This window comes from Aotus nancymaae, unplaced genomic scaffold, assembly GCF_030222135.1.
Source record: "Aotus nancymaae isolate 86718 unplaced genomic scaffold, 86718_ANA_hifiasm-v0.15.2.pri h1tg000016l, whole genome shotgun sequence".
Taxonomy (NCBI): Eukaryota; Metazoa; Chordata; class Mammalia; order Primates; family Aotidae; genus Aotus; species Aotus nancymaae.
The window spans coordinates 10,908,524-10,930,999 of NW_026988428.1; the positions used below are offsets into that span (position 1 = coordinate 10,908,524).

Below are 22,476 nucleotides of genomic sequence, written 5' to 3' on the forward strand. Positions count from 1 at the left end.
CCAAAAAGCTGCTTGTTTTGAATGGGCCCCAGAGCAAAAGAAGGCTTTATAACAGGTCTACACTGCTGTGTAAGCTGCTTTGCCACTTGGACCATATGATTCTGCAAATCCAATGGTACCTGAAGTGTCGGTGGCAGATAGGGATGCTATTTGGAGCCAATAATATCCCCCTACAGGTGAATTATAGCACAGGACCTTAGAATTTTAGAGCAAACCTCTGCCATCCTCTTCAGATAATTACTCTCCTTTTGAGAAATAGCTCTTGGCCTACTACTGGGCCTTAATAGAAACTGAACACTTACTTAACCATGGGTCACTAAGTTACCATTTGATCTGAGCTGCCCATCTGAACTGGTTGTTATATGACCCACCAAGCCTAAAGTTGGTTGTGTACAGCCTGACTTCATCATAAAACGTCAATGGGAAATACAGTGATTGGGCCAAAGCAGGGCCTGTAGTCACAAGTAAGTTATATGAAAAAGAGACTCAAATGTTCTCAGTTTCCATTCTTGCTACATTGCCTTCTCTCTCCCAGCCTGTACCTATGCCCTCATGAGAAGTTTCCTATAATCATTTGATCGATTATAATATTACAATCAGATTATAATCAGAGGAAAAGAAGACTAAGGCCTAGTTTACAGCTGGTTCTGTACAGTATATTCCTTATCATCCTGAATAAGCTGGGTTAATATAATGACGTTTTGAAGATTCAATTACAGTTCCAGCTAAGTGGCAATACTTTATAGTGCTGGGGCAATGTTCTCCAGAAGGCTGTATATGCTCTGAATCAGCATCCAATCTATAGTGCTGCTATACCCACAGCTAGAATTTATAGGTTTAGTAATCAAGGTGTGAAAATGAGAGTAGCACCACTCACTATTATCTCTAGTGATTTACTAGTAAAATATTTGCTTCCTAGTCCCACAACCTTATGTTCCGCTGCTCTAGAGGTCTTAGCTCCAACAGGAAGAATGTGTCCACCAGGAGACATAACAATGATTCCATTGAATTGGAAGTTAAGACAGCCATCTGGCCACTTTGGACTCCTCATGGCCCTGAAAAAACAGGCCAAAGAAGGAAGTTACTATGCTGGCTGGGGTGATTGATCCTGACTATCAAGAAGAAATTAGGTTGCTATTCTACAGTGGAGATAAGAAAGAGTACATCTGAAATATAGGAGATCCCTTAGGACTTTTCCTAGTATTACTATGCCCTGTTATTAAGGTCAGTGAAAAACCCAATCCAGGCAGGACTACTAAGGCCCAGACCCTTCAGTAGTACAGGTTTGGGTCATTTCAAAGAACCACAATTAGCTGAGTGCTTGCTGAAGGCAAAGGGAATACATACTGGGTAGTGGATGAAGGTCTAAGTACCAGCTACAACCATGTGACCAATAACAGAAATGAGGACTGTAACTGTCATAAATATTTCCTCCTCATTTTGTTACTAGTGTGTTTGTGTGTACAACTATATATATATATATATGTATAAGCATATTTATTAATTAATATATACTAAGCAATTATCTTTTGTTTTCTTCCCTCTCTTATTCATGTATCATGTAACATAAAATATATTAACTTTATATTATAGTATTTAAGTATTATTAATTTTACATCATAGTATTTAGTCTATGAGATATCAAGGAGAAAAGTAAACATCACTCAAGAACTTTACCTGGGGAAGGGATTAGTGCATTGCCAGTTGTATGCAAGATAGTTTTATCATGTTAGGTGGAATTATTACTTTGTTATTGTCTTTATTTGGATATTAAGTATGCTTTAAGGTGATGCATATGGGTACCAAACTGACAAAGGGTAAACTTGGGATGGTTATTTTTATGTGTTAACTTGACTGGGTCACAGAGTGCCCAGATATTTCATTAAACATTATTTTGGGTATGTTCATGAGCAACTTTCTGGGTGACATTAAAATTTGAATCAGTAAATTAAGTAAAGCAGATTGACCTTCCTAGTGTGGGCGGGCCTCATTGAAACTTTTAAAGATTTGAATAGAACAGTAAGTTGGTATGAGGGAGATTTCTCTGTCTCTGCCTAACGATCATTGAGCTAGGACATCAGACTTCTCCTGCCTTAGAAGTTAGACTCAGATTGGAACTTAGGCCATCAGCTCTCCTGATTCTCAGACCTTCAGACTTGGACTGGAACTATGCCATCTCTTCTCCTGGGTATCCAGGTTGCTGACTATAGATCTTGGACTTCTCAGCCTCCATAGAATTTCTTATAATCAATATATAAGAACTTGACAGGTTCTGTTTCTCTGGAGAATCCAAAGGAATCCAGTAAGAAATACAATAAATAAATGAATTATTGACAGTCCATGTAGCTAAAATGTAACACAGGAATTAGGATATGGTAAGTGTCAGAGTCCATTTTCTGTTGCTTATAACAGAATATTTGAAACTGGGTAATTTATAAAGAAAAGGAATTTGTTTCTTACAGCTATGGAAGCCAGGAAATCCAAGGTCAAGGAGCTACATCTAGTGAGAAACTTCCTGCTGGTAGGGACTCTCTGAAGAGTCCCAAGGCTGTGAAGGGAATCAAATGGCAAGGGAACTGAACATGTTAGCTCATATCTCTCTTCTTTTTTTTATAAAGCCACCAGTCTCCTTCCTGTGACAGCTAATTAATCTATTAATCCATTAATCCATTAATTAATCCATTCATGAGGGCAGAGCCCTCATGACCCAGTTACCTCTTAAAAGTCCCTTGACAGTACTGCCACATTGGGGATTAATTTTCCACCTGAATTTTGGAAAGGACAAATATTCAGCCTTAAACAGTAGCTAAATAATAATAGCAACAATAATAATAGCAAGAATTAAATGTACTATTCTCTAATTATGCACAAGATACTCTATCAAACACTTTAAATGGACCATTTCATTTACTCCTCATAACACTATGTAATAGGTAATGCTTTTGCAGAGAAGTTCACTGAAGTTCAGAGAGATTAAGTAACTTACTAGGGTCACATTATTATAAACTCAGAAAAAAATTTCCCAAATAGAAATACCTTTCTCCATTATTTCTGTTATTCCAAATCAATCAACTAATCAGTTGAGCAAAAAGAATATACTGAACTTGCTGTTATCTGCTCCAGGTGATTTCCTCTAAGGAAACGAAGCCACAGACAAAGAGCACAAATACCTTCCTGGCTTCAAGAAACATTAGATCAAAAACTCTCAAAAACACATGATGGCTTCAGATAACCCTTCCATTTTTAACTTCTGTAACTAGTTATTTACAAAAGAAAAAATAAACTAGAAGAACTGAATAATTACTAATTACAAACAACTATAAATGAGGAAAAATGAGTTTTAATGAAGCATTTTAAACCATGTAGTCTATTTTTTAAATGTGGAGTTCATGTTATTAGTAACATGAGGATTATGTTTTACTCTAAAGACTAATAAGTCTGTCCCTGGTAGACTTAATTAAAAATACAAAAACAAAAACAGAACCTCTTTTTCTCCCTTTATATAGCTACCTAGATCAGAGGTTGGGAAACTGTTTTTGTAAAAGTCCAGATAGTTAATATTTTAGGGTTTTGTGCCATGGAGTCTCTGTCGCAACTGCTCAGCTCTGCTGTTATAGCTTGAAGTCTACCATAGAAAATAAGTAAATGAATGAGTGTGGCTGTGTTATAGTAAAACTGCTTTTGTAAAAATAGGTGGTAGATTAAATTTGGCATGTGGGTTATAATTTACCCAATCCCTAATTTAGTCTAAGGTACCTCATTCCAAGATTAGAAAACATAAGCAGAGAAGGACACAGTCTTTACTCATTCTAATGTAAATTACTTATTGATGAAGTCTAACCTGGTGAATACTAACACTTACAGTGAAGAGTAAGTTGAAAAAAAGTAGAGGGAGTGGTAATTACAAAATTGTGCCTCAACTAAAGAATATCATATATAACAACTACAATACAGCCTAAGAAAATAATAAGTAAAGTTATCCTTTAAGACAGGAATCCATCATTTTACTCAACATCATCTTTTATCAGCAGACTCTTAAACATTATTGGTTCTTCGATATAAATTCCACTTATCTACAGATATCAATCTGCTTCAGAGCAAAGCAGACTTGTTACTTGTTACTTTCCCCACCATTAGGGCAACTTGTATGCTGATACAGATAATGCCAATCAGATAATGATATCTGCAAATTAATTTTTAGGTTATTTTTAATTATTCACCCAATTCCTAATCAAACTAATTCATTCAAAAGAAAATGTCCATAGTCAAAATGTTTAGGTTCATTGATCCAAGTTGAGTTTCAAATCAAAACAAATGGTCCTGGGGGATCTGTAGTGAAAATCTATGAGATTGTCTTCCCATAACCAATTTCTGAGAATCAACTTTCACCCACCTATGTGGTTCCCATGGTACTCAAAATCCCACCCCCCATGCCACTATTAAGTGGTTCTGTATTCATTTGCTAGGGTTACTACAACAAAGTATCACAAACTGAATGGTTTAAACAGAAATTTGTGTCTCAATTTCTAGCAGCCAAAAGTTCGAGATAAAGGTGTCAGCAAGGTTAATTCCTTCTGAGGGCTTTGAAGGAGAATCTGTTCCATGCCTCTCTCCTAGTTTTTAGTGGTTTGCTGACAACTTCGGCACTCTGCCTTGTAAATGTATCACCCCATCTCTGCCTTCATGTTCACATGGTGTTCTCCCTGTATACTTGCCTATATCTGTGTCAAAATTGTCCTTCTTTTATTAAAAAATAGTCTTACTGGATTAGGGATCACTCTAGTGAACCATCTGAACTTGATAATCTACAAAGACCCAATTTTTAAAAATATTTTATGTTCTGGGATACATGTGCAGATTGTACAGGTTTGTTACATAGGTAAATTTGTGCCATGATGATTTGCGGCACCTATCAACCCATCGCCTAGGTTTTAAGCCCCAAATGCATTAGCTATTTATCCTGATGCTCTCCCTCTCCCCACCCCACCAGCCCCAGTGTGTGTTGGTTCCCTCCCTGTGTTCATGTGTTCTCCTTGCACAGCTCAAAGACCCAATTTCTAAGAAAGATCACATTCATGGGTACTTGGGGTTAGAATATTAGCATTTTTTAGGGAGACATAATTCAACCCGTAACAGGTCTAAGGTGTCACAAGCTGGATAATAGGAGTCCTTTCTAGGGATTTTTAGATATAGAACTGAGAGAGTCTAGATTGCTAAAGTGGTCATACATAAAATTCAAGTGCTGTTGGCGAATATGTTTTCTAGCACACAAAAGTATCAGCAGCAATGTATTAATGATGACATAATTTGAGTTCCTGATTCCAAATATGTCTGTAGTCCAGCCTCAAACCCACCTGCCCTTTCAAAGCTTTCATTTCATAGGACTCCATAACTTTGTGTGTGTAGGGTTTTTTTGGAGGGGGGAGGTTTGTTTGTTTTTAAAGACAGGGTCTCACTCTGTCACCCAGGCTATAATGCAGTGGCATGATCACAGCTCACTGCAGCCTCAACCTCCCTGGGCTCAGGTGATCCTTACACCTCAGCCTCCCAAGAAGTTGGGACCACAGGTCCATGTCACCGTGCCTGGCTAATTTTTGTATTTTTCTTTTTTGTCAAGATGGGGTTTCACCATGTTGCTCAGGCTGGTATTGAACACCTGGACTTAAGCAATCCACCTGCCTCAGCTTCCCAAAGTGCTGGGATTACAGTCCTGAGCCACTGCACCTGGCCAGAACTCTGTAACTTCTTCTAAACAAGAGGACTAACATTTGTAACATCTCTTACAATTAATCTTCAAAAATATGCTCTCCACTGTATTCACCTAAGAGATTCCATAGAAACACTGGATTTCAAGGAATGTTTCATATTGCTAAAAATTATTACAGAAATGTATTCCACCAAATCTAGAGCTATGACACCCAGGATGATTTTGAATATATAAATATTCAAATCAACAGAAATGAAAAGTCATCAAGAGACATTAGGAATGTTAAGAATAAAGAAAACAATGTCAATAAGAATTTTGGTGATTAAATAAAGACCATTGCAATTTTGGAGTCTAATGACACAAACTTACTTTATTGGTATTACAGAGTCAGTTAGTTTCTCTTTTTTAATTGTTCTCTGCTGTATAACTGGTCTTCCCATAAATTTGCTAGATATTTCTTAATATATTTGGCAAATATTTATGTCTGGACATACTTGAAGAACTTGTAGGACAGGAATTCTAGGCTGTTATTTATTTGAGAGGTGATATGTCTACAGGAAAAGAATTCATCCTGAGGGCAGAGAAAATCAAAAGCCAATCAGATAATAGTGGCCACTACTAATTCTCCAGCTAAGCCCTATGGAGTCCTGTATACTGTGATGAGTAGAATCTAAAAAGAAGAGACAACTTTACCCACCAAAATCTCAGTGGGTCATTGAGAGTGCTGGTCAACTTCATTATCGCTGTAGGTAACTTTAGCAATAACAAGATGATGCAGCTGTTACTTATCCACATTGACCAACAGCAACAACATCGAGCAACCTAAAGAGGATGATGTTAGTAACTTTAACACCAGTGACTTTGTGAGTAGGGGTGACATAATTGTCACTTTTGATGTCATCACCACAATGACTTAAAAAGGAAGAAAATGAAGTAACCCACATAGAAGTCAAAAGGACTAGCTCCCAATCTTTGTGAGACCACATTCTAGGGACGTCCATAACTATTTGAGAGGAGTATAGGAGGACTGTACTTCTTGAGAAGAAGACACAGGAAAAAAAAAAAGAGAATTCCTGTTTTCGGTCATTGTAATCTTACTTTGGTCCCTGGGTTGGTTTAGACCAAGAAACAAGGGTTGATGAAAAAAAAATTCTAAGAAACAAAATAAATGTCTTATATATTTTCAACTATTTGTGTTCTTACCAATTGCTTATACAGTTTGACTACACAATAGCACTATCTTAGCATTTTATTATTTTAAAAGATCACAATAATGTTTCTCAAAGTTTCATCTGAAAAGTGCCATCTGGACATCAGAAAATCTTCAATGGCAGCTTTTGACTTTTTCTTGTTTTTTAATTTCAAAAAACTACAAGAAAATGCTTTTTTAAATTATAATAAAAATATTTGAGTCATAAAACCAGTCTTTCCACTTAAAATGAGCTCATTTTTAGTCATCCATAAAATATCACGTAATGAAAACTAATTTTAATTCCCCTTAAAACTGCATTTACATTAGTAAATGACATTTTTTTTTTTTTACTTACAGCGGAAGTGTATCTACAGTATATTATGACACAATGTTGAACACAAGATCTTGCTAACATATTATGCTGGAATTTTACTGGTAGGATTGAAGGTGCTTTCAAAAGCTATCTGGTATAGACCTTAACTTCCAAAATAAAGTCACTAAATTTCAATTTCCAAAATGAATTCTACAGAACACAAATGCCACTGTTTTGTTTGTTTTGTTTTAACATGTTTTGTGTTTGGGGGGTTTATTCGGTATGAAGGATATTTTCCAGGGGCAATTAAGTTTAGGAAATTCTTGGTATATTAAACAGGCTGAAAACTGATCTTTTTCAAACAACAAATTCTTCTAAAATATCATTTATCCTATATAATGTGCCTGAATTTCTAGCCTCAGAAGGTTTACACAGGGATTAAATTCACATTTGGAAGAAAATAGCCTTCCTTGTCTGGAAAAACGAGGTGGCAGGTGCAGGGTCAAGGACATCCCTGAGAGAGAGCCAAAGTCTCCTTCAGCAATTTTCTTCCAAACCACTGAAAGACATTGACAATCGCCACCACAGAAGGCTTTCTCCCATCCTTGTGTGTGAGCTTAATTTCTAACTTCAGTTCAGATAATTGAATTTAAAAATCATATCAATCAATATTATATCTTTTTATTTAATACAATGTCATATACTATAGTATGACCACTAAACAGTAAAGTGGATCATGACAATCATCTTTGAACATCCAAAGGGCTGTTTGTTGGACAGGTGATAAAATTAGAGAAAATCATTTGTCTTTTATTCCATAGGAGCATGTTATTTGCAGAGTTAAATATACATTGTCTCAAATGTTCTTTCACTCACTTCCATACCTCATAAGCACGACTTTTGTACATAACAACACTTATCAGTTGATTATCAACAACTGCTTACATGAAACCACAGTGCAAAAATGTGGTTAGAAACTACCAAGACAAAAAATGAAAAGAAGAAGCACTTCCTATTTTTCAGCTTTATAAAAGGTGAAAGGGTGTGGTTAACAAAATAATGTATTTTAAAATAGCCAGAGTAGTGCTGAGACAACTAAGCTCATCAATGTTTGTTTCAGAATATGTTGTAATATTTTTTAAAATAAATATTGTCTAAAATAAGATGTTTTATTACATGAAGAGTTGAACCTAGGGCATCACATGTGAGAATTAAAAGTTGCCATATAATTTCTGAAGGCCTCATCCTACCTAGAAGAGCAGAAAGCACTGATCAACTTGAAGAAAAAGTAGAGTCTGATTAATTAGAAGAGGTAAATTGAGAAAATAGAAAATTCAGAGAGAAATTTTGAGCAGAATTTTTTAAAGAAAAAAGGTCTCAAAAGAAAAGAAGAGAAGAAAAAACAAATGGAAAAATGCAGAGAGAACAGAAAACTATAATAAAGGGGTTAAAAATAGATTTATATCAAATATCCGTTCATTTAATTATTTTCCCTTCCCCCTCAAAAAAAGCTATTTTGAAAGGAAAGTTAGTTGACAAATGAAAAATACAAATTGTGACCACCCAAAAACTACAGAATTGAAACTTCAGTATCATCAAACTAGCTCTTATGCTTCTCAATAATATGCCATGCCCAGCATTTCTGGAACACAGTCAGTACCTGATCTGCCATTTTATCTGTTATCTGATTTTATGACTCACCTCTTGTTCTTTCCACCACTGCATCATGGTATCCACAGTGGAGCACACTAGACACACTGGTTTCAGAATACTGGAAGTACAGCTTTAGGAAAAGAACTCCATGTCTACAGGCAGCATAGGGAGACGATGAGAATTTTGTATTCACCAGTGTAGTAATTAATTCAAGCAAGGATTATCAACAAATGCTAAAACCCTGGACTCAAAGTATCACTCCACAGATAGCTTATCAATTAAAAAGTAGAAAGTTTACCCTTACAATGAAAAAATCTGGCAGTAACTCTCTTAATCAAGTGACCAAACAGTATCACCAACAATGGAGCAACCTGTCATTCACCTGTGTACTCTTCCTGCCAAAAATACTTTCACCTAAATCTAATTATGAGAAAACACTTGAACAAATACAAAATTTGGGACACTTTTTATTATTAGTGACCTAGCCTCTTCAGAAAAAAAATAATAGCATGAAAAGAAAAAAGAAAAAAAGCAGGAAACTATTCCTGTAAAAGGTATGAAAGATCTCATACTCAAATGCTATACATAATCCTAGATTGGTTCCTATACAGAAAAAAAATACAGCTATAAATGACATTTGGTGATAGTTATGGAAATTTAGATATAGATGGTATATTAAATGGTGGTTTTGGATTATTATTATTAGTTTTCTTAGGCATGAAAAGATGTATTTTGTAGAAGAAAATACTTATTCACTTTTTTTTAATTCAACATTTATTTTAGATTCAGGGAGTATGTGTGCAGGTTTGCTACATGGGTAAATTGTGTGATGCTGAGCTTTGGGGTACAATTGATTCCATCACCCAGGTAGTGAACATAGTACCCAATAGTTAGTTTTTCAACCTTTCCTCCACCCTCCTCTAGTAGTCCCCAGTGTCTATTGTTGCCATCTTTATGTTTATGTGGACCCAATGTTTAGCTCCCACTTATAAGTGAGAATATGCAGTATTAGTTTTTCTGTTTCTGCATTAATTTGTTTAGGATAATGGCCTCCAGCTGCATTCATATGGCTACAAAGGACATGATTTAGTTATTTTTACGGCTGCATAGTATTTCATGGTGTGTGTATGTATGCATATGTGTGTGTGTGTATATATATACACACACACATATATATACAAGCCATATATATGTGTATATATATACACACACATATATATACATATATACAAGCCATATATATGTGTATGTGTGTGTAAAACTATATATATATATATATATATATATATATATATATAAAATATTTTCTTTATCCAATCCACCATTGATGGGCACCTAGGTTGATTCTATGTCTTTGCTATTATAAATAGTGGTGTGATGAACATACAAGTGCATGTGTATTTTTGGTAGAACGATTTATTTTCTTTTGGATATATACTCAGTAAAGGGATTGCTGTGTCAAATGGTAGTTCTTTTTTAAGTTCTTTGAGAAATCTCCAAACTGCTTTCTACAGTGGCTGAACTAATTTACATTCCCACCAACAGTGTATAAGTGTTCTCTTTTCTCTGCAGCCTCACTGGCATCTGTTGTGTTTTGCCTTTTTAGTAATAGCCATTCTGACTAGTGTAAGATAGTATCTCATTGTGGCTTTGGTTTACATTTCTTCTGATTAGTGATGTGGAGCACTTTTTCATGTTTGTTGGCCAATTGTGTGTCTTCTTTTGGGAAGTGTCCATTCTGTCTTTTGACCTCTTTTTAATTGGGTTGTTTTTGGCTTACTGAGTTATTTAAATTTCTTATAGATACTAGATATTAGACCTTTGTCAGATGCATAGATTGCAAATATTTTCTCTCATTCTGTGAGTTGTCTGTTTACCCTGTTCATAGTTTTTGTTTTTTGTTTGGCTGTACAAAAGCTCTTTAGTTTAATTAGGTCTCATTTGTCAATTTTTTTTGCTGTAATTGCTTTTGAGAACTTAATCATAAATTCTTTCTTCCTTAAACATAAATTCTTTCCCAAGGTCAATGGCCAGATTGATGTTTCCTATGTTTTCTTCTAGGATTCTTATAGCTTGAGGTCTTACATTTAAAGCTTTAATCAACCTTGAGTTAATTTTTTTATATGGTGAAAAGTAGGTGTCCAGTTTTATTCCTATGCATATGGCTAGCTAGCTATCCCAGCACAATTTATTGAGTAGGAAATCCTTTCCTCATTGCTTATTTTGAACAATTTTGTCCAAGATCAAATGGTTATACATGTGTGATTTTATCTATGGGTTCTCTAGAATGCTCTTATTCTCAAGAGATGCAGTTTAAATATACTAGGATGTGACAGAATTCCTGCAATTTACTTTTTAAAAGGTCACTAAAAAAACTCCTGTGTGTGTTTGTGTGTTATGTGTATATGTATGTGTGTTTGTAAGGACATAAATCAAATGTGGCAAAATAAACGGTGAAGTAGGTTAAAAGTATTTAGTGTTCATCGTACTCTACTATTCTAACATTTTTGTAAGTTTTTAAATGATCAGAGTGAAAAGTTGGGTGGCAGGGAACACTGAGAAATCATTGGCCTTGAAGTCAGAAAAAAAAAAAAGCACCTGGAGTTCAATTAATGTTGTTATCTTGGGCAAGCCACTCCCAACTTCCGAGCATGAAAGGGACAATCTCACTGCTCAGACTGCCGTAAGGATAATAATCTAGGCCCAGGGGTATTTGTAAACTAAAAAACACTCCAGGGTTCTCAGCCTGCAGTCCCAAGACAGAAGTCAGGTTCCATGAACTTGGATGGGAATCTCACTACCCTCTAACTGCAATTTAACTTTTCCAACAATTATATGCATTAGCATAAGTTAACATGTCATCTATTTGTTCATAGTAACAGCTCAATATTGTTAGCTCTGTTATCATTACAGTTAATTTTCTTAAGTTGCACAAGTGACAGTCATGAAAAGCATGAGTCAGTGACAGAGTTCTTACAATCTTACATCCTCTTTTTCCTTCCACATCTAAAAGGACACACCTACTCTGAGCCAATACTATGTAAAAGATACTGTACCATTGACTCATGCTTTCCGTGGCCCTCAGTTGTGCAACTTAAAAAACCAAATTGTAATAACAGAGCTAACTCAATGTGTTCAAAACTGAACTACTCCTGATCATCCCCATAAAGAAACCTGCTCATTCAAAGCTGCTCCTATGATGGCACTCGAACAAACCAGGTGCTCAAGTCAAAAACTTTAGAGTCATCCTTGACTCCTCTTTTTTCCTCTTTATGTCCAATGCTTTAGGAAATTCTGTTGGCTCTACCTTTACAATATATTAAAAACCTAACCATTTCCCACCATGGACACTGCTACTGCTCTAGTTCAAGCCACCCAAAGACTAATACAACAGCCTCCTAAGCAGGTCCCCTGCTTCTTCTCTTGAGTCTATTCTCTCTGTAAATAATTATCCTTTTAAAACATGTCCATCATCCATTCTCCTTTTTAAAACTTTGCAATGGTTCCCATTTTCTCAGAGTAGAAACCAAAGTCACTCCAATGATTTCAAAAACCCATATGATCATACTTCCCTTTACCTCTGTAACCTCAACTCCTACCTCTCTCTCTCTGCCCCCACCCTGTCCCAGCCACACTGGCCTCCTTGACATCCCTAGAATATGCCAGGCATGCTCCTACCTTAGGATTTTTGCACTGGATGTTCTCACTGCTTTGGAACCCAGATATTTATATGGCTAATTCCATCATCTCCATGTCTCTGGTCAAAGAGTAAGAAGGCCTACTCTGACTATTCTATTTAAAATAGCAACTCAGCTCTGGATGCCTAATCCCCCTTGCCTTTCCTCTAGCATTTATGACCTTCTAATGTATAAATAATATAATATATAGTGTCTATTGCTCTCTGCTAGATTATGAGCTCCATAGAGGGCAAAAGTCTTTTTTTGTTTACTCATATTTTTAATTATTTGTTAATTTATCTATTTTGCTATTTTTTTTACAATTTTTATCATGCTTAAATATACATAATATAAGATATACTATCTTAACCATTTTTAACGTGTAGTTCAGTGGTATTAAGAACAGTTATGACTGGGCGTGGTGGCTCATGCTGGTAATTCTAGCACTTTGGGAGGCAGAGGTGGGAGGATCACTTGAGGTTAGGAGTTTGAAACCAGCCTGCCAACACAGTGAAACCCTGCCTGTATTAAAAATACAAAAAAAAAAAAAAAATAGCCGGGCATGGTGGCAGGCGCCTGTAATCACAGCTACCCAGGAGGCTGAGGTATGAGAATCGCTTGAACCCAGGAGGCAGAGGTTGCAGTGAGCCAAGATCATGCCATGTACTCCAGCCTAGGTGACAGAGCAAGACTCCATCTCAAAAAAAAAAAAAAAGAACAGTTATATTGCTGTGCAACCACCATCATCATCCATCTCCAGAACTCTTTATCTTATAAAACTGAAACTCTACAGTCATTAACAAATAACTCCCCATTCCCATTCACTCATATTTAATTATTATAAGACCTAGAAGTGTTTACCACATAGGTACTTAACAAATTTTTGATGACTAAATGAATGAATGCCTTTTGTAAAACTTCAAATATCATCTCCTTAGGGAAGATTTTCAAATTTATAATTTAAGTACACAGATTTTATTCTAACTCCTCTGAGTTTTATATAAATAGTTCCCTTCTCTATACTGTTTGAAGCATTAGCTATGCCTCTTACACATGTGTAATCTCCAGTATCATTAACATATAATCTTAGACATAGCAAATGTTTACTACTAGACACTGAGGACCACTAGAGAGGATAGGGAGAGAGAAAGGGGACAAATGCTGAAAAACTAACTATTGGGTACTATGCTCAGTACCTAGATGACGGGATAAATCATACCTCAAACTCAGCATCATGCATCATGTTACCCATGTAACAAACCTGCACATGTATACCCTGAATTTAAAATAAAAGTTGCAATTATTTTTTAAAAGTCCAATAAGTAAACAAATGACTAAATCCCAGAGCCATGAGCATTGGGTCTCCCCTACCTCCAAAACCAACCCCTCATCTTTTAGCTCCACCTCTATAGTCTGAAGTTAACTGATATGTGTTAATGCCAAAATGCTCTGAATAGGAAGGATATAGGTGGCATTTTAGAAAATGCATAGAGCTATGTTTTCAATAGCATAAAAACCAAGGTTTTTTTAAAGTTTTAATTTATGATTGCTGCATACTAATTATACATATTTATGGGGTAGAGCATAATGTTTTGATTGCATATGTATACATTGTATAATAACCAAATCAGGGTAATTAACATGGCCATCACTTTTAACATTTATCATTTCTTTGTGATAAGAAGATTCAAAAACCTCTCCTTTAGCTATTTTACTGTCATCTCCAGTCTAGTATGCAAAAGAACATGAGAACATATTCCTCCTATCTAACTGTAGATTTGTACACATTGACCACTGCTCTCATCATCTCCCTCTCCTTCCTACCCTCCCCATCCTCTGGTAACCACTATTCTCTCTACTTCAGAGAGAACAACTTTTTAGATTTCAAAAATAAATGAGAGTATGTGGTGTTTGTCTTTCTGTGCCTGGCTTATTTCACTTAACATATTGCCCTCCAGGTTGCTGTAAATAACAGTATTTCATTCTTTAAAAAATATGAAACACTTCATGAATTTGCATGTCATCCATACTAATCTTCTCTGTACTATTCCAATTTTAGTATATGTGCTGCTGAAGTGAGCATGATAAAAACCAAGGTATAACATGAAATATTAATGGCTTTATTTTAAGCACCTTGAGGGCCAGGCAAAGAGAAAAGATGGGAAGGAGAATCTAATTGCTATACTCATATTGGAAACTTGGGATAAAACAACAGGTTTCCAAGGGTTCTAGCTGCTCAAGAACTTGCTAGCGCTTTTTTTTTTTTTTTCAGGGGAGGAAGGCATTTTATTACAGTACAGAGATATCAGCTTTGGGCAGCAGCAGAAGGTAGCTTCACAGAACTCTTCATGAAGTGTAGTGGCCAAATCTTTCAGCCAGCCCAGCACCCCTTGTGGTGCCATGGCCCACTGGAAGGCCTCTTGCTCAGCCAGTAGTTGGGAACTGTCCTGCCAGTGACCCATTCGTTATGATCAGTGTTGGATACTCAGCCTACTGTTGCTATGCACGTTTCCAGCACCCGTATCTGCCTCTTAGAGGGCAGCTGGATAATGGCTGTGCCAGTCACCTTCCGCAGTAGCACACCACATATCCCTGAAGCTCAGATGCACTGGGCACCTAGGCCTGACTCACTTTCCATGTTGTTGATGAGGGTCCCCACAGGCAGAGCCCCAAGTGGATGTGCATCCCTTTCCTGAGCAGCAACTGTGATTCAGCCTATGTGGTTAGAGTTCAGGATCGTATCTCCAGCCTGCATGTTTTCTGTAGCGATAATCCGGTGTTTCTGGCTGCCTCCAGCAACCAGAGCTACGTCTGCTGACCTACTGGGATCGTAGCAGACTTGATAACCTTCCTCTCAAAGGGTCCTGACTTGGTCTTCTCCTCAAGCCAGAAACACAAAAGTCAATCATGTGATAATGTTGCTTGTGGTCCCTGCCAATATCATCCACCAGATTTGGCCTGTGTGGTCTCCACTCCCAGACTTCCTCATTTTCACTGGTTTAACGGTGTATTTGGTATGACTCTTTCAAGACACAAAGTTGGTACTAAGGGCCATAGAAGTAAGGATTTGGTGGCAGGGGAGCAACATCAAGGCAGAGGGCCATTGGAGGAGGGCATTGTTCATCATCTGAGAGGCAGGGAACAGACTCAAGACAGGAGTGGTAATGGTGGTAGGGGCCAGGCTCAGAGAGCACAGAGCATGGGTCAGTGCCCACAGGGCCATCAGGGCAGCCAGGGCTCAGCACACCCCTGCTAGTGCCCTTGAGAGAAATATTGAGATGGAAAACGTAAGAAACCACAATGGATACCCTTCCACCAAAATGAAAAAGAAGATGACCTTTTCCTTAGATCCCACCTGAAGTAGGAGAGGGTCAAGATGTCTAGAATTCTATTGATACCTATTATTAGTAGGGAAGAAGAAAACATTTTAGGTGACATACGATTGTGTCACTCAAATTCACTTCTACCCTTCCTTTAGGAAATGTTCCAGATTCTTTGGCAGAATGCCTGTAAGCTAAGAGGCAGGCTAACAGAGGGATCCTAAAACAGAGCTGTGAGCAGTGGTGAGGAAGAAACCCCTCCACACCTCTCTGAGAACAGAAATGGTAGCAGCTGCAGTGACAGGAGGGTGGATAGACTGAAGCCAACTGAGCAGGGGGAGGAGAGTGGAGAGTGACAATTCAGCAAGAGCAGATCTTTGACAGCCAAGTAGAGAGGGCATGAGCATGGGGACATGGGAGGGCTGAGAGGTCCAGGGGCTTAAATAGTCCAGTTTTTAAGTTAAACCCTGGAAGCTCTTATTTATCCTCCCCTGCCCTACAGGGCTATTATTCCCAAGAAAGGGAAGGCACAAACTCAATTGAATTGTCTCTTCTTTGAATCAGAGTTTCAGCCACAAAACGGATCATAGAAGGTCTGTATATCCTCACTCATAGATATTCTCTATTCCAAAATTTCACACTGGTTGGATTTTTCATCAAACTGCAGGTTAAACCTCTCGATAAGCTTAGATCTGAAAAGTTGAAACTAATTTTTAGTGGCTGTTGAACAAAAGTAAAACTGTCTCCTTCACATCCCAGACCCATTTTCCTCTCCCAGTGCCTCTATTTTTAAACACACCTGTTGTTATACCTAGATGAAAAGCTGTAGGATCTGGTAGGGTAAAGGAGTAGGAAATTGTGTAGTGATATATATATATATATTTTAAAAAGAAAAAAACTATGTACTCTCATAGGCTCCTATAACTGGCTACAACTCAAGCTGCACATTTAGTTATGGAACCTGAACTTGATGTAGCTCAGAAAATGCCTCCATCATCTCCTTTCATCTGCTTCAAACTTTCTGAAAGATTGACATATCTTCTTAACCAGTATTTGGTGTCATATCTTCTACTTGCTTATCAATATCTCTAAATCTCTAAAGGACACTTTTTTCCAGTGTTCTTCCTCAGCTCTGAGGAGAACAACTCAGACACCAAGGAAAACACTAGCCAGACCCACAGTGCCCTGCCAGAAGAGGAAATCTACAGAGAGTTGTGCAAAGCAGGGAGGCACCCTTATCATGTGTTGCAGAATGAAAAAGTTTGAAATTGTTTTACTCAATAATTGAATCCTATACTATACTTCCTCCAGAGCTTTCGACTCTGATGAATTCTTCTTAAATTCCTAAAGCCTGAAAGAAAGTTTTGGGAGAGAGGAGATCAGACATTAGGGATGTTATTAAGGTTTCGGTAGAATGACAACAGAAACAAGAGGTGAAGGGTTCAAACTGAGAATTTGAAAAAGAGCTTTCAAAAAGTACATCTGTTAGCCATTTGTTAGAATTTGCATTAGCATACCATATAAATGATTATAAACAATAATAGGGGTCACTATGAGTTGTCTTCCTAAGAGCCACTCCTGATTCTTTTTGTTTAAAGAGTCCTGATTTTGTGGCTAGCCTTAGGGCATGAATTATAGTCAAAGCCAGGGGACAGCAAACTTTTTCTGTAAAGAACTAGGTAGTAAATATGCCTCTGTCACAACTAATCAACTTTGCTGTTGCAGAAAAAAAAATATCCATTGAGAATATAAACATGAATGGGTAGGGCTATGTTCCAATAAAACTTTATTTATAGAAAAGGCTCACTTTGTTTCACAGACCACAGTTTGTCAACCTCTCAACTAAGGTAGTCATAGAACCTCCATTTCCTTTTCCAAGTGATTGACCTAAGCAGAGGAAAGTGACCTAGTTTATCCTAGTAAGAAGCAAGACAAGTCTGCCAGGAGGTTTCTGATAAAGATTTTCTTTTATGATAAAAGAAAAGGGACGTAAGGAGAAGGTATTTTGGCCCTTTTCCTCCCTTTCTGCTTTGCACACTTGTGTAAGGAAACAATGCTTGAAGCTGTGGCAGCATCTTGTCCTCCTGAGACTTTAAGGTGGAAAACAAAAGCCAACAAGCTGAGAGTGGTGGAATAGAAGAATGAAAAGATCTGAGGTCCTCATTAAGTTACTGAACTGCCACCTACCTCCAGACTTTCATTAAGAAAACAAAAACTGTACTGATGATTAAGTCATTGTTGGTCTGGTTTTCTGTTACTTGCAGCTGAAAGCATTGCTAATTGATACATACACAGAAGTTCAAAATGTGAGTGAGTGATGTATTTTTAACATTACCTTTAAAGTTTTTCAAAAAGCTTAAAGTATTTTTCTACCATAGGATTGAGGCATGAGCTCCTATAAAAGAAAAACAAGGATTTTTTTAAGTACAGATTTTCTGCAGTAGAAGCTACAGGAGGTCTGGAGATTATACAAGGGCTGTCTATAACCATAGTGGATAAGCTACCATACTTATAAAAAAGGTCATTTTTGCATATGAGATAACTTTAGGTCATATATGTGTAAGTCAGAGATAATGTATTGATTGTCTGGACAAGGAGTTGGCAAACTACAGCTCACTTTTATTTGTAAATAAAATTGTTTTAGAACATAGCCACACCCATTTATTTAAATATTGTCTATGGCTGTTTTGAGCTACAAAAACAGAGCTGAAAAGTTGTAACAGGAAGTTGTAAATGTCAGAAAGATGTTATAAAATGTATAATATACGTTCAAAAAGTGCTAAGACTTATGAAAGTATGTCAAGCACAATCAGATGATACAGTATGAAAAGGATGCAAGACTTCTCTGTCACATGTTCAGGGAAGGCCACACTATGGAGGCAACATTTGAACTGAGACACGACAGTGAGTGAGTAAATCATGGGAGCATCCTGGGGAATAGCTTTACAGGCAGAGTGAAGTGGAAAAGCTTGATATGGTAAAGAATAGTAGAACGGCCAGCACGGCTAGAGCAAAGTGTGGGGAAGGATGGTAGTAGATAAGATAGGTAGTAGGGGGCCAGCTCATGTGTGGTCTTATTGGCCATAGAAAATGCTTTGAATTTTGCTTGGAATAAGGTGACACTCCACTTGGATGGTGAATTTGGAGACAAAGACTGACACAATGTGTTTTTCATTACAAAACATCACTCTAAGCCTTGAATTCTGACTATGTCAAAAAAGTGGCCACTGGCTTTACGCTTCAGCCATACAAAACCATAAAACTGGACAAAATATGAAGCAAAGGTTTCCAGGCATTGTACAACCAGGACTGCATGGCTATAATCCTTGAGTGCAGGAAAACACAAAGTAAACCCTCCATTCTCCCTAGTTTTCTGTCTGAGGGCACTTTCTCAACCCAGCACAGGAAAGTGGAGCCCAAACATCGAACAGTCTTTTGCTAGATGGAAGAAAAAGAGATTGAATTTGAAGGTTACTCAGGCAATTGAAACTTGTAATACTTCGCTGGTGAATTCCATCAAACATTGGGAGAAAAGCACACACACATACACACACACATACACACACACACACACACACACACACACACACTGATGTTACACAGGCTCTTCCAGAAAATAAAGGAGGAAAGAATAATTCACAGACCATTTTATGAAGCCAGAATAACCGTGATTTCAAAGTCAGACAAGAGCTTTACAAGAAAATAAAAGTGCAGGTAATAGCCTTCATGAATGAAGATAAAAATGATTCTATAGAAATGTTAACAAACCAAATCCTACAATATGTAATTAAGTATAAGTCTAGCAATATAAACTGCCATCATACTTAATGATAAAAGGCTGAAAACTTTTGCCCCAAGATTGAGAGCAAAGCAAGGATGTTTTTTCTTGCTGCTTCTATTCAGCAAGGTACTATATATTCTAGCCACTGTGATAAGTCAAGAAAAAAAAAGCATACATTTTTAAAAGGAAGAAGTAAACCTGTCTTTATTTGCCACAACATTATTGTGTATGTAGACAATCCTAAGGAATCTGAAGAATAAATGAATAAAACTATTAGAGCCAGAAGTGAATTAAGCAAGGTCACATGCTATGTCAATGTTCAAAAAACTAATTACATTTCTATATACTAGTAACAAACATTAAAAATAATAATATTGAAATATACCATTTACAATAGTAACAAAAATATATAAAATAGGGATAAATTTAATAGTATCTAAGACCTCCCCATGAAAAACTAAAACTCATTGTTGAGAGAAATTAAAGAACATCTAAATAAGTAAAGAAATAAGCTATGTTCATAAATCAGACAACTCAATATTGTTAAAATGGCAATTCTCCCCAAATTTAATCAATACACTAAATGTAATCTGAATCAAAATTCCGGGGATTTTTTTTTTTAATAAAAATTGACAAGCTGCCAGATGCTGTAGCTCATGCCTGTAATCCCAACACTTTTGGAGGCTGAGGTGGGTGAATCACTTGAGTCCAGGAGTTCAAGACCAGCCTGGGCAACACTGTTAAACCCCATTTCTACAAAAAATACAAAATTAGCCAGGCGTGGTAGTGTGCACCTGTAGTCCCAGCTACTAGGGAGGCTGAGGTTGGCAGATCCCTTGAACCTGGGAAGTTGAGGCTACAGTGAGCCATGACTGTACCACTGCACTCCAGCCTGAGTTGCAGAGCAAGACCTTGTCACAGAAAAAGAAAAAAAAAATGACAAGCTGATTCAAAAACGTATATAGAAATGTAAACAACCTAGACTAGCTAAAATGATCTTGAAAAATGAGAAAAAAAATGAGGAAGTTACATTAATTGATTTCAAGACTTACTATGAAGCAACAGTGGTCAAAAGAGTGTAGTATCAGTATAGGGATACACAAATATACCAAGGAACAGAATAGAGAGTCAAAACCACTGTTACCTGGTCAACTGATCTTTGACCAAGGCATCAAAAACAATTCAGTGAAAAAACAAATTCTTTTTTAAAAATGTTGCTGGAACAATTGTATATCTCTATGGAAATAAATAAAATCTTAAACCTATCTCATAGCATATGCAAAACTGTATTCAAGATGGATCAAATATCCATATGTAAACTAATGCTATAAAGTTTCTGGAATAAAACATAGCATAATATTTTTATGACATGGGATAGGCAAGGATTTTGTAGCACAACACAGACAATATACCCATGAAATAAAAAATTTATAAACTGGTCTTCAACAAAACCAAAAATTTGTGCTTGTCAAAGGACACCAACCAAAATAAGCAAGCTACAGACCAGGAGAAAATGTTTGCAAAATATATCTAAGAAAGTACTTATATTTAGATGATGTAAGAAACTTCTACAACTCAATAATAAAAAGACACCACACATCCTTGTTTTTTAAATGAGCAAGAGATTTGAAAAGAGACTTTATTAAGGATAAATATGAATGGCCAATAAGCATATAAAAAAGGATTCAACATCATTAAGAAATGAAACTTAAATCAAAATTAGATTGTACTACGTACCTATTAGAATGGCTAAAGTTTAAAAGACTGACAATATCCAATGTTGCAAAGGATATGAAGTGGTCTATACTCCCATAAATCATCAATGGAAGAGTAAAATGGTACAATCACTTTTTTAAATGGCTTGACAGTTTGTCATGAAGTTAAACATATACCTACACAATGACCTAGAATTTCTAATTCTTGATATATATTCAGGAAAAATAAAGGGATATGTTAACAAAAACACTTTAATACAAACATTTATAGCAACTTTATAATAGCCAATGACTGAGAACAGCCTAGGTACTCATTAGTAAAAGAATGATAAACAAAGTATTGTGTAGTCATACAACAGATTAGTACTCAAAGATACAAAGAAACACAACCAATATACACAATCATATGAATGAATCTGAAAAACATTATACTGAGTTAAAGAAACCAGACACAAAATAATACATAATTAGTAACTCTAGAAAAATCAAAACTAATCTAATAGAAATCAGAACAGTCATTTTCTCTTGTGGGTGGAGTGGAAACTGACTAAAAAGAGCCACGAGAGAACTTTCTGGAATTATAGAAATGTTTATACCTGCCTTTGTTAAAGCTCACAGAATGGTATATTAAATATATGTGTATATCACTACAAATTGTAGTAGAATTTTAAAAATAAGAAAAAATTAGTTGATACTTAGGGACAGACTGGGAGAGCTGAGAGATAGATGCAGGAAACAAGTGACAATTGCAGTAGTTTCCAAAGATGATGGTGGCTTAATCTGGGAAGCTCTGACGGTAGATATGATCAATTTGGGGTGTATTTTTAAAGTTGGAATTACAGAACATCTGAATTGTTTGGTGGTGGTGTATGAAAGAAAGAGAAGAAACAGTTGTACCATTATAAGTGAAAGCTCACACACCCCTTGAAAAGAAAGGAGGTAACAGAAAATGTAAAATAAGCAGATAATTATATCACATTTCATTATTTACAAGTCAATTTTTTGTATATAATCAATCTTATATCAAAAAGATAATGAAGGAGACTTTCACTTCCAGTGAAAATGGAGTAACACAGACCAAATTTTCCCTCCCACCTGAAACCACTCAAAAACCAGAC

The 22,476-nt window shown here is 36.5% G+C and overlaps 2 long non-coding RNA genes and 2 pseudogenes across 5 annotated transcripts in view; 1 reads left to right on the forward strand and 3 right to left on the reverse strand.

Annotated features, from left to right (window-relative positions):
* The window catches only part of LOC135275360 (uncharacterized), a 407,690-nt gene that overhangs the window by 343,028 nt on the left and 42,186 nt on the right, over window positions 1-22,476 (reverse strand). The gene's annotated exons all lie outside the window — the stretch shown is intronic.
* LOC105728790 (uncharacterized) overlaps window positions 1-22,476 on the forward strand; it is a 73,062-nt gene that overhangs the window by 11,734 nt on the left and 38,852 nt on the right. The gene's annotated exons all lie outside the window — the stretch shown is intronic.
* LOC135275502 (U6 spliceosomal RNA) lies at window positions 14,532-14,625 on the reverse strand (annotated as a pseudogene).
* On the reverse strand, window positions 14,694-15,823 carry LOC105728789 (large ribosomal subunit protein uL2m-like; annotated as a pseudogene).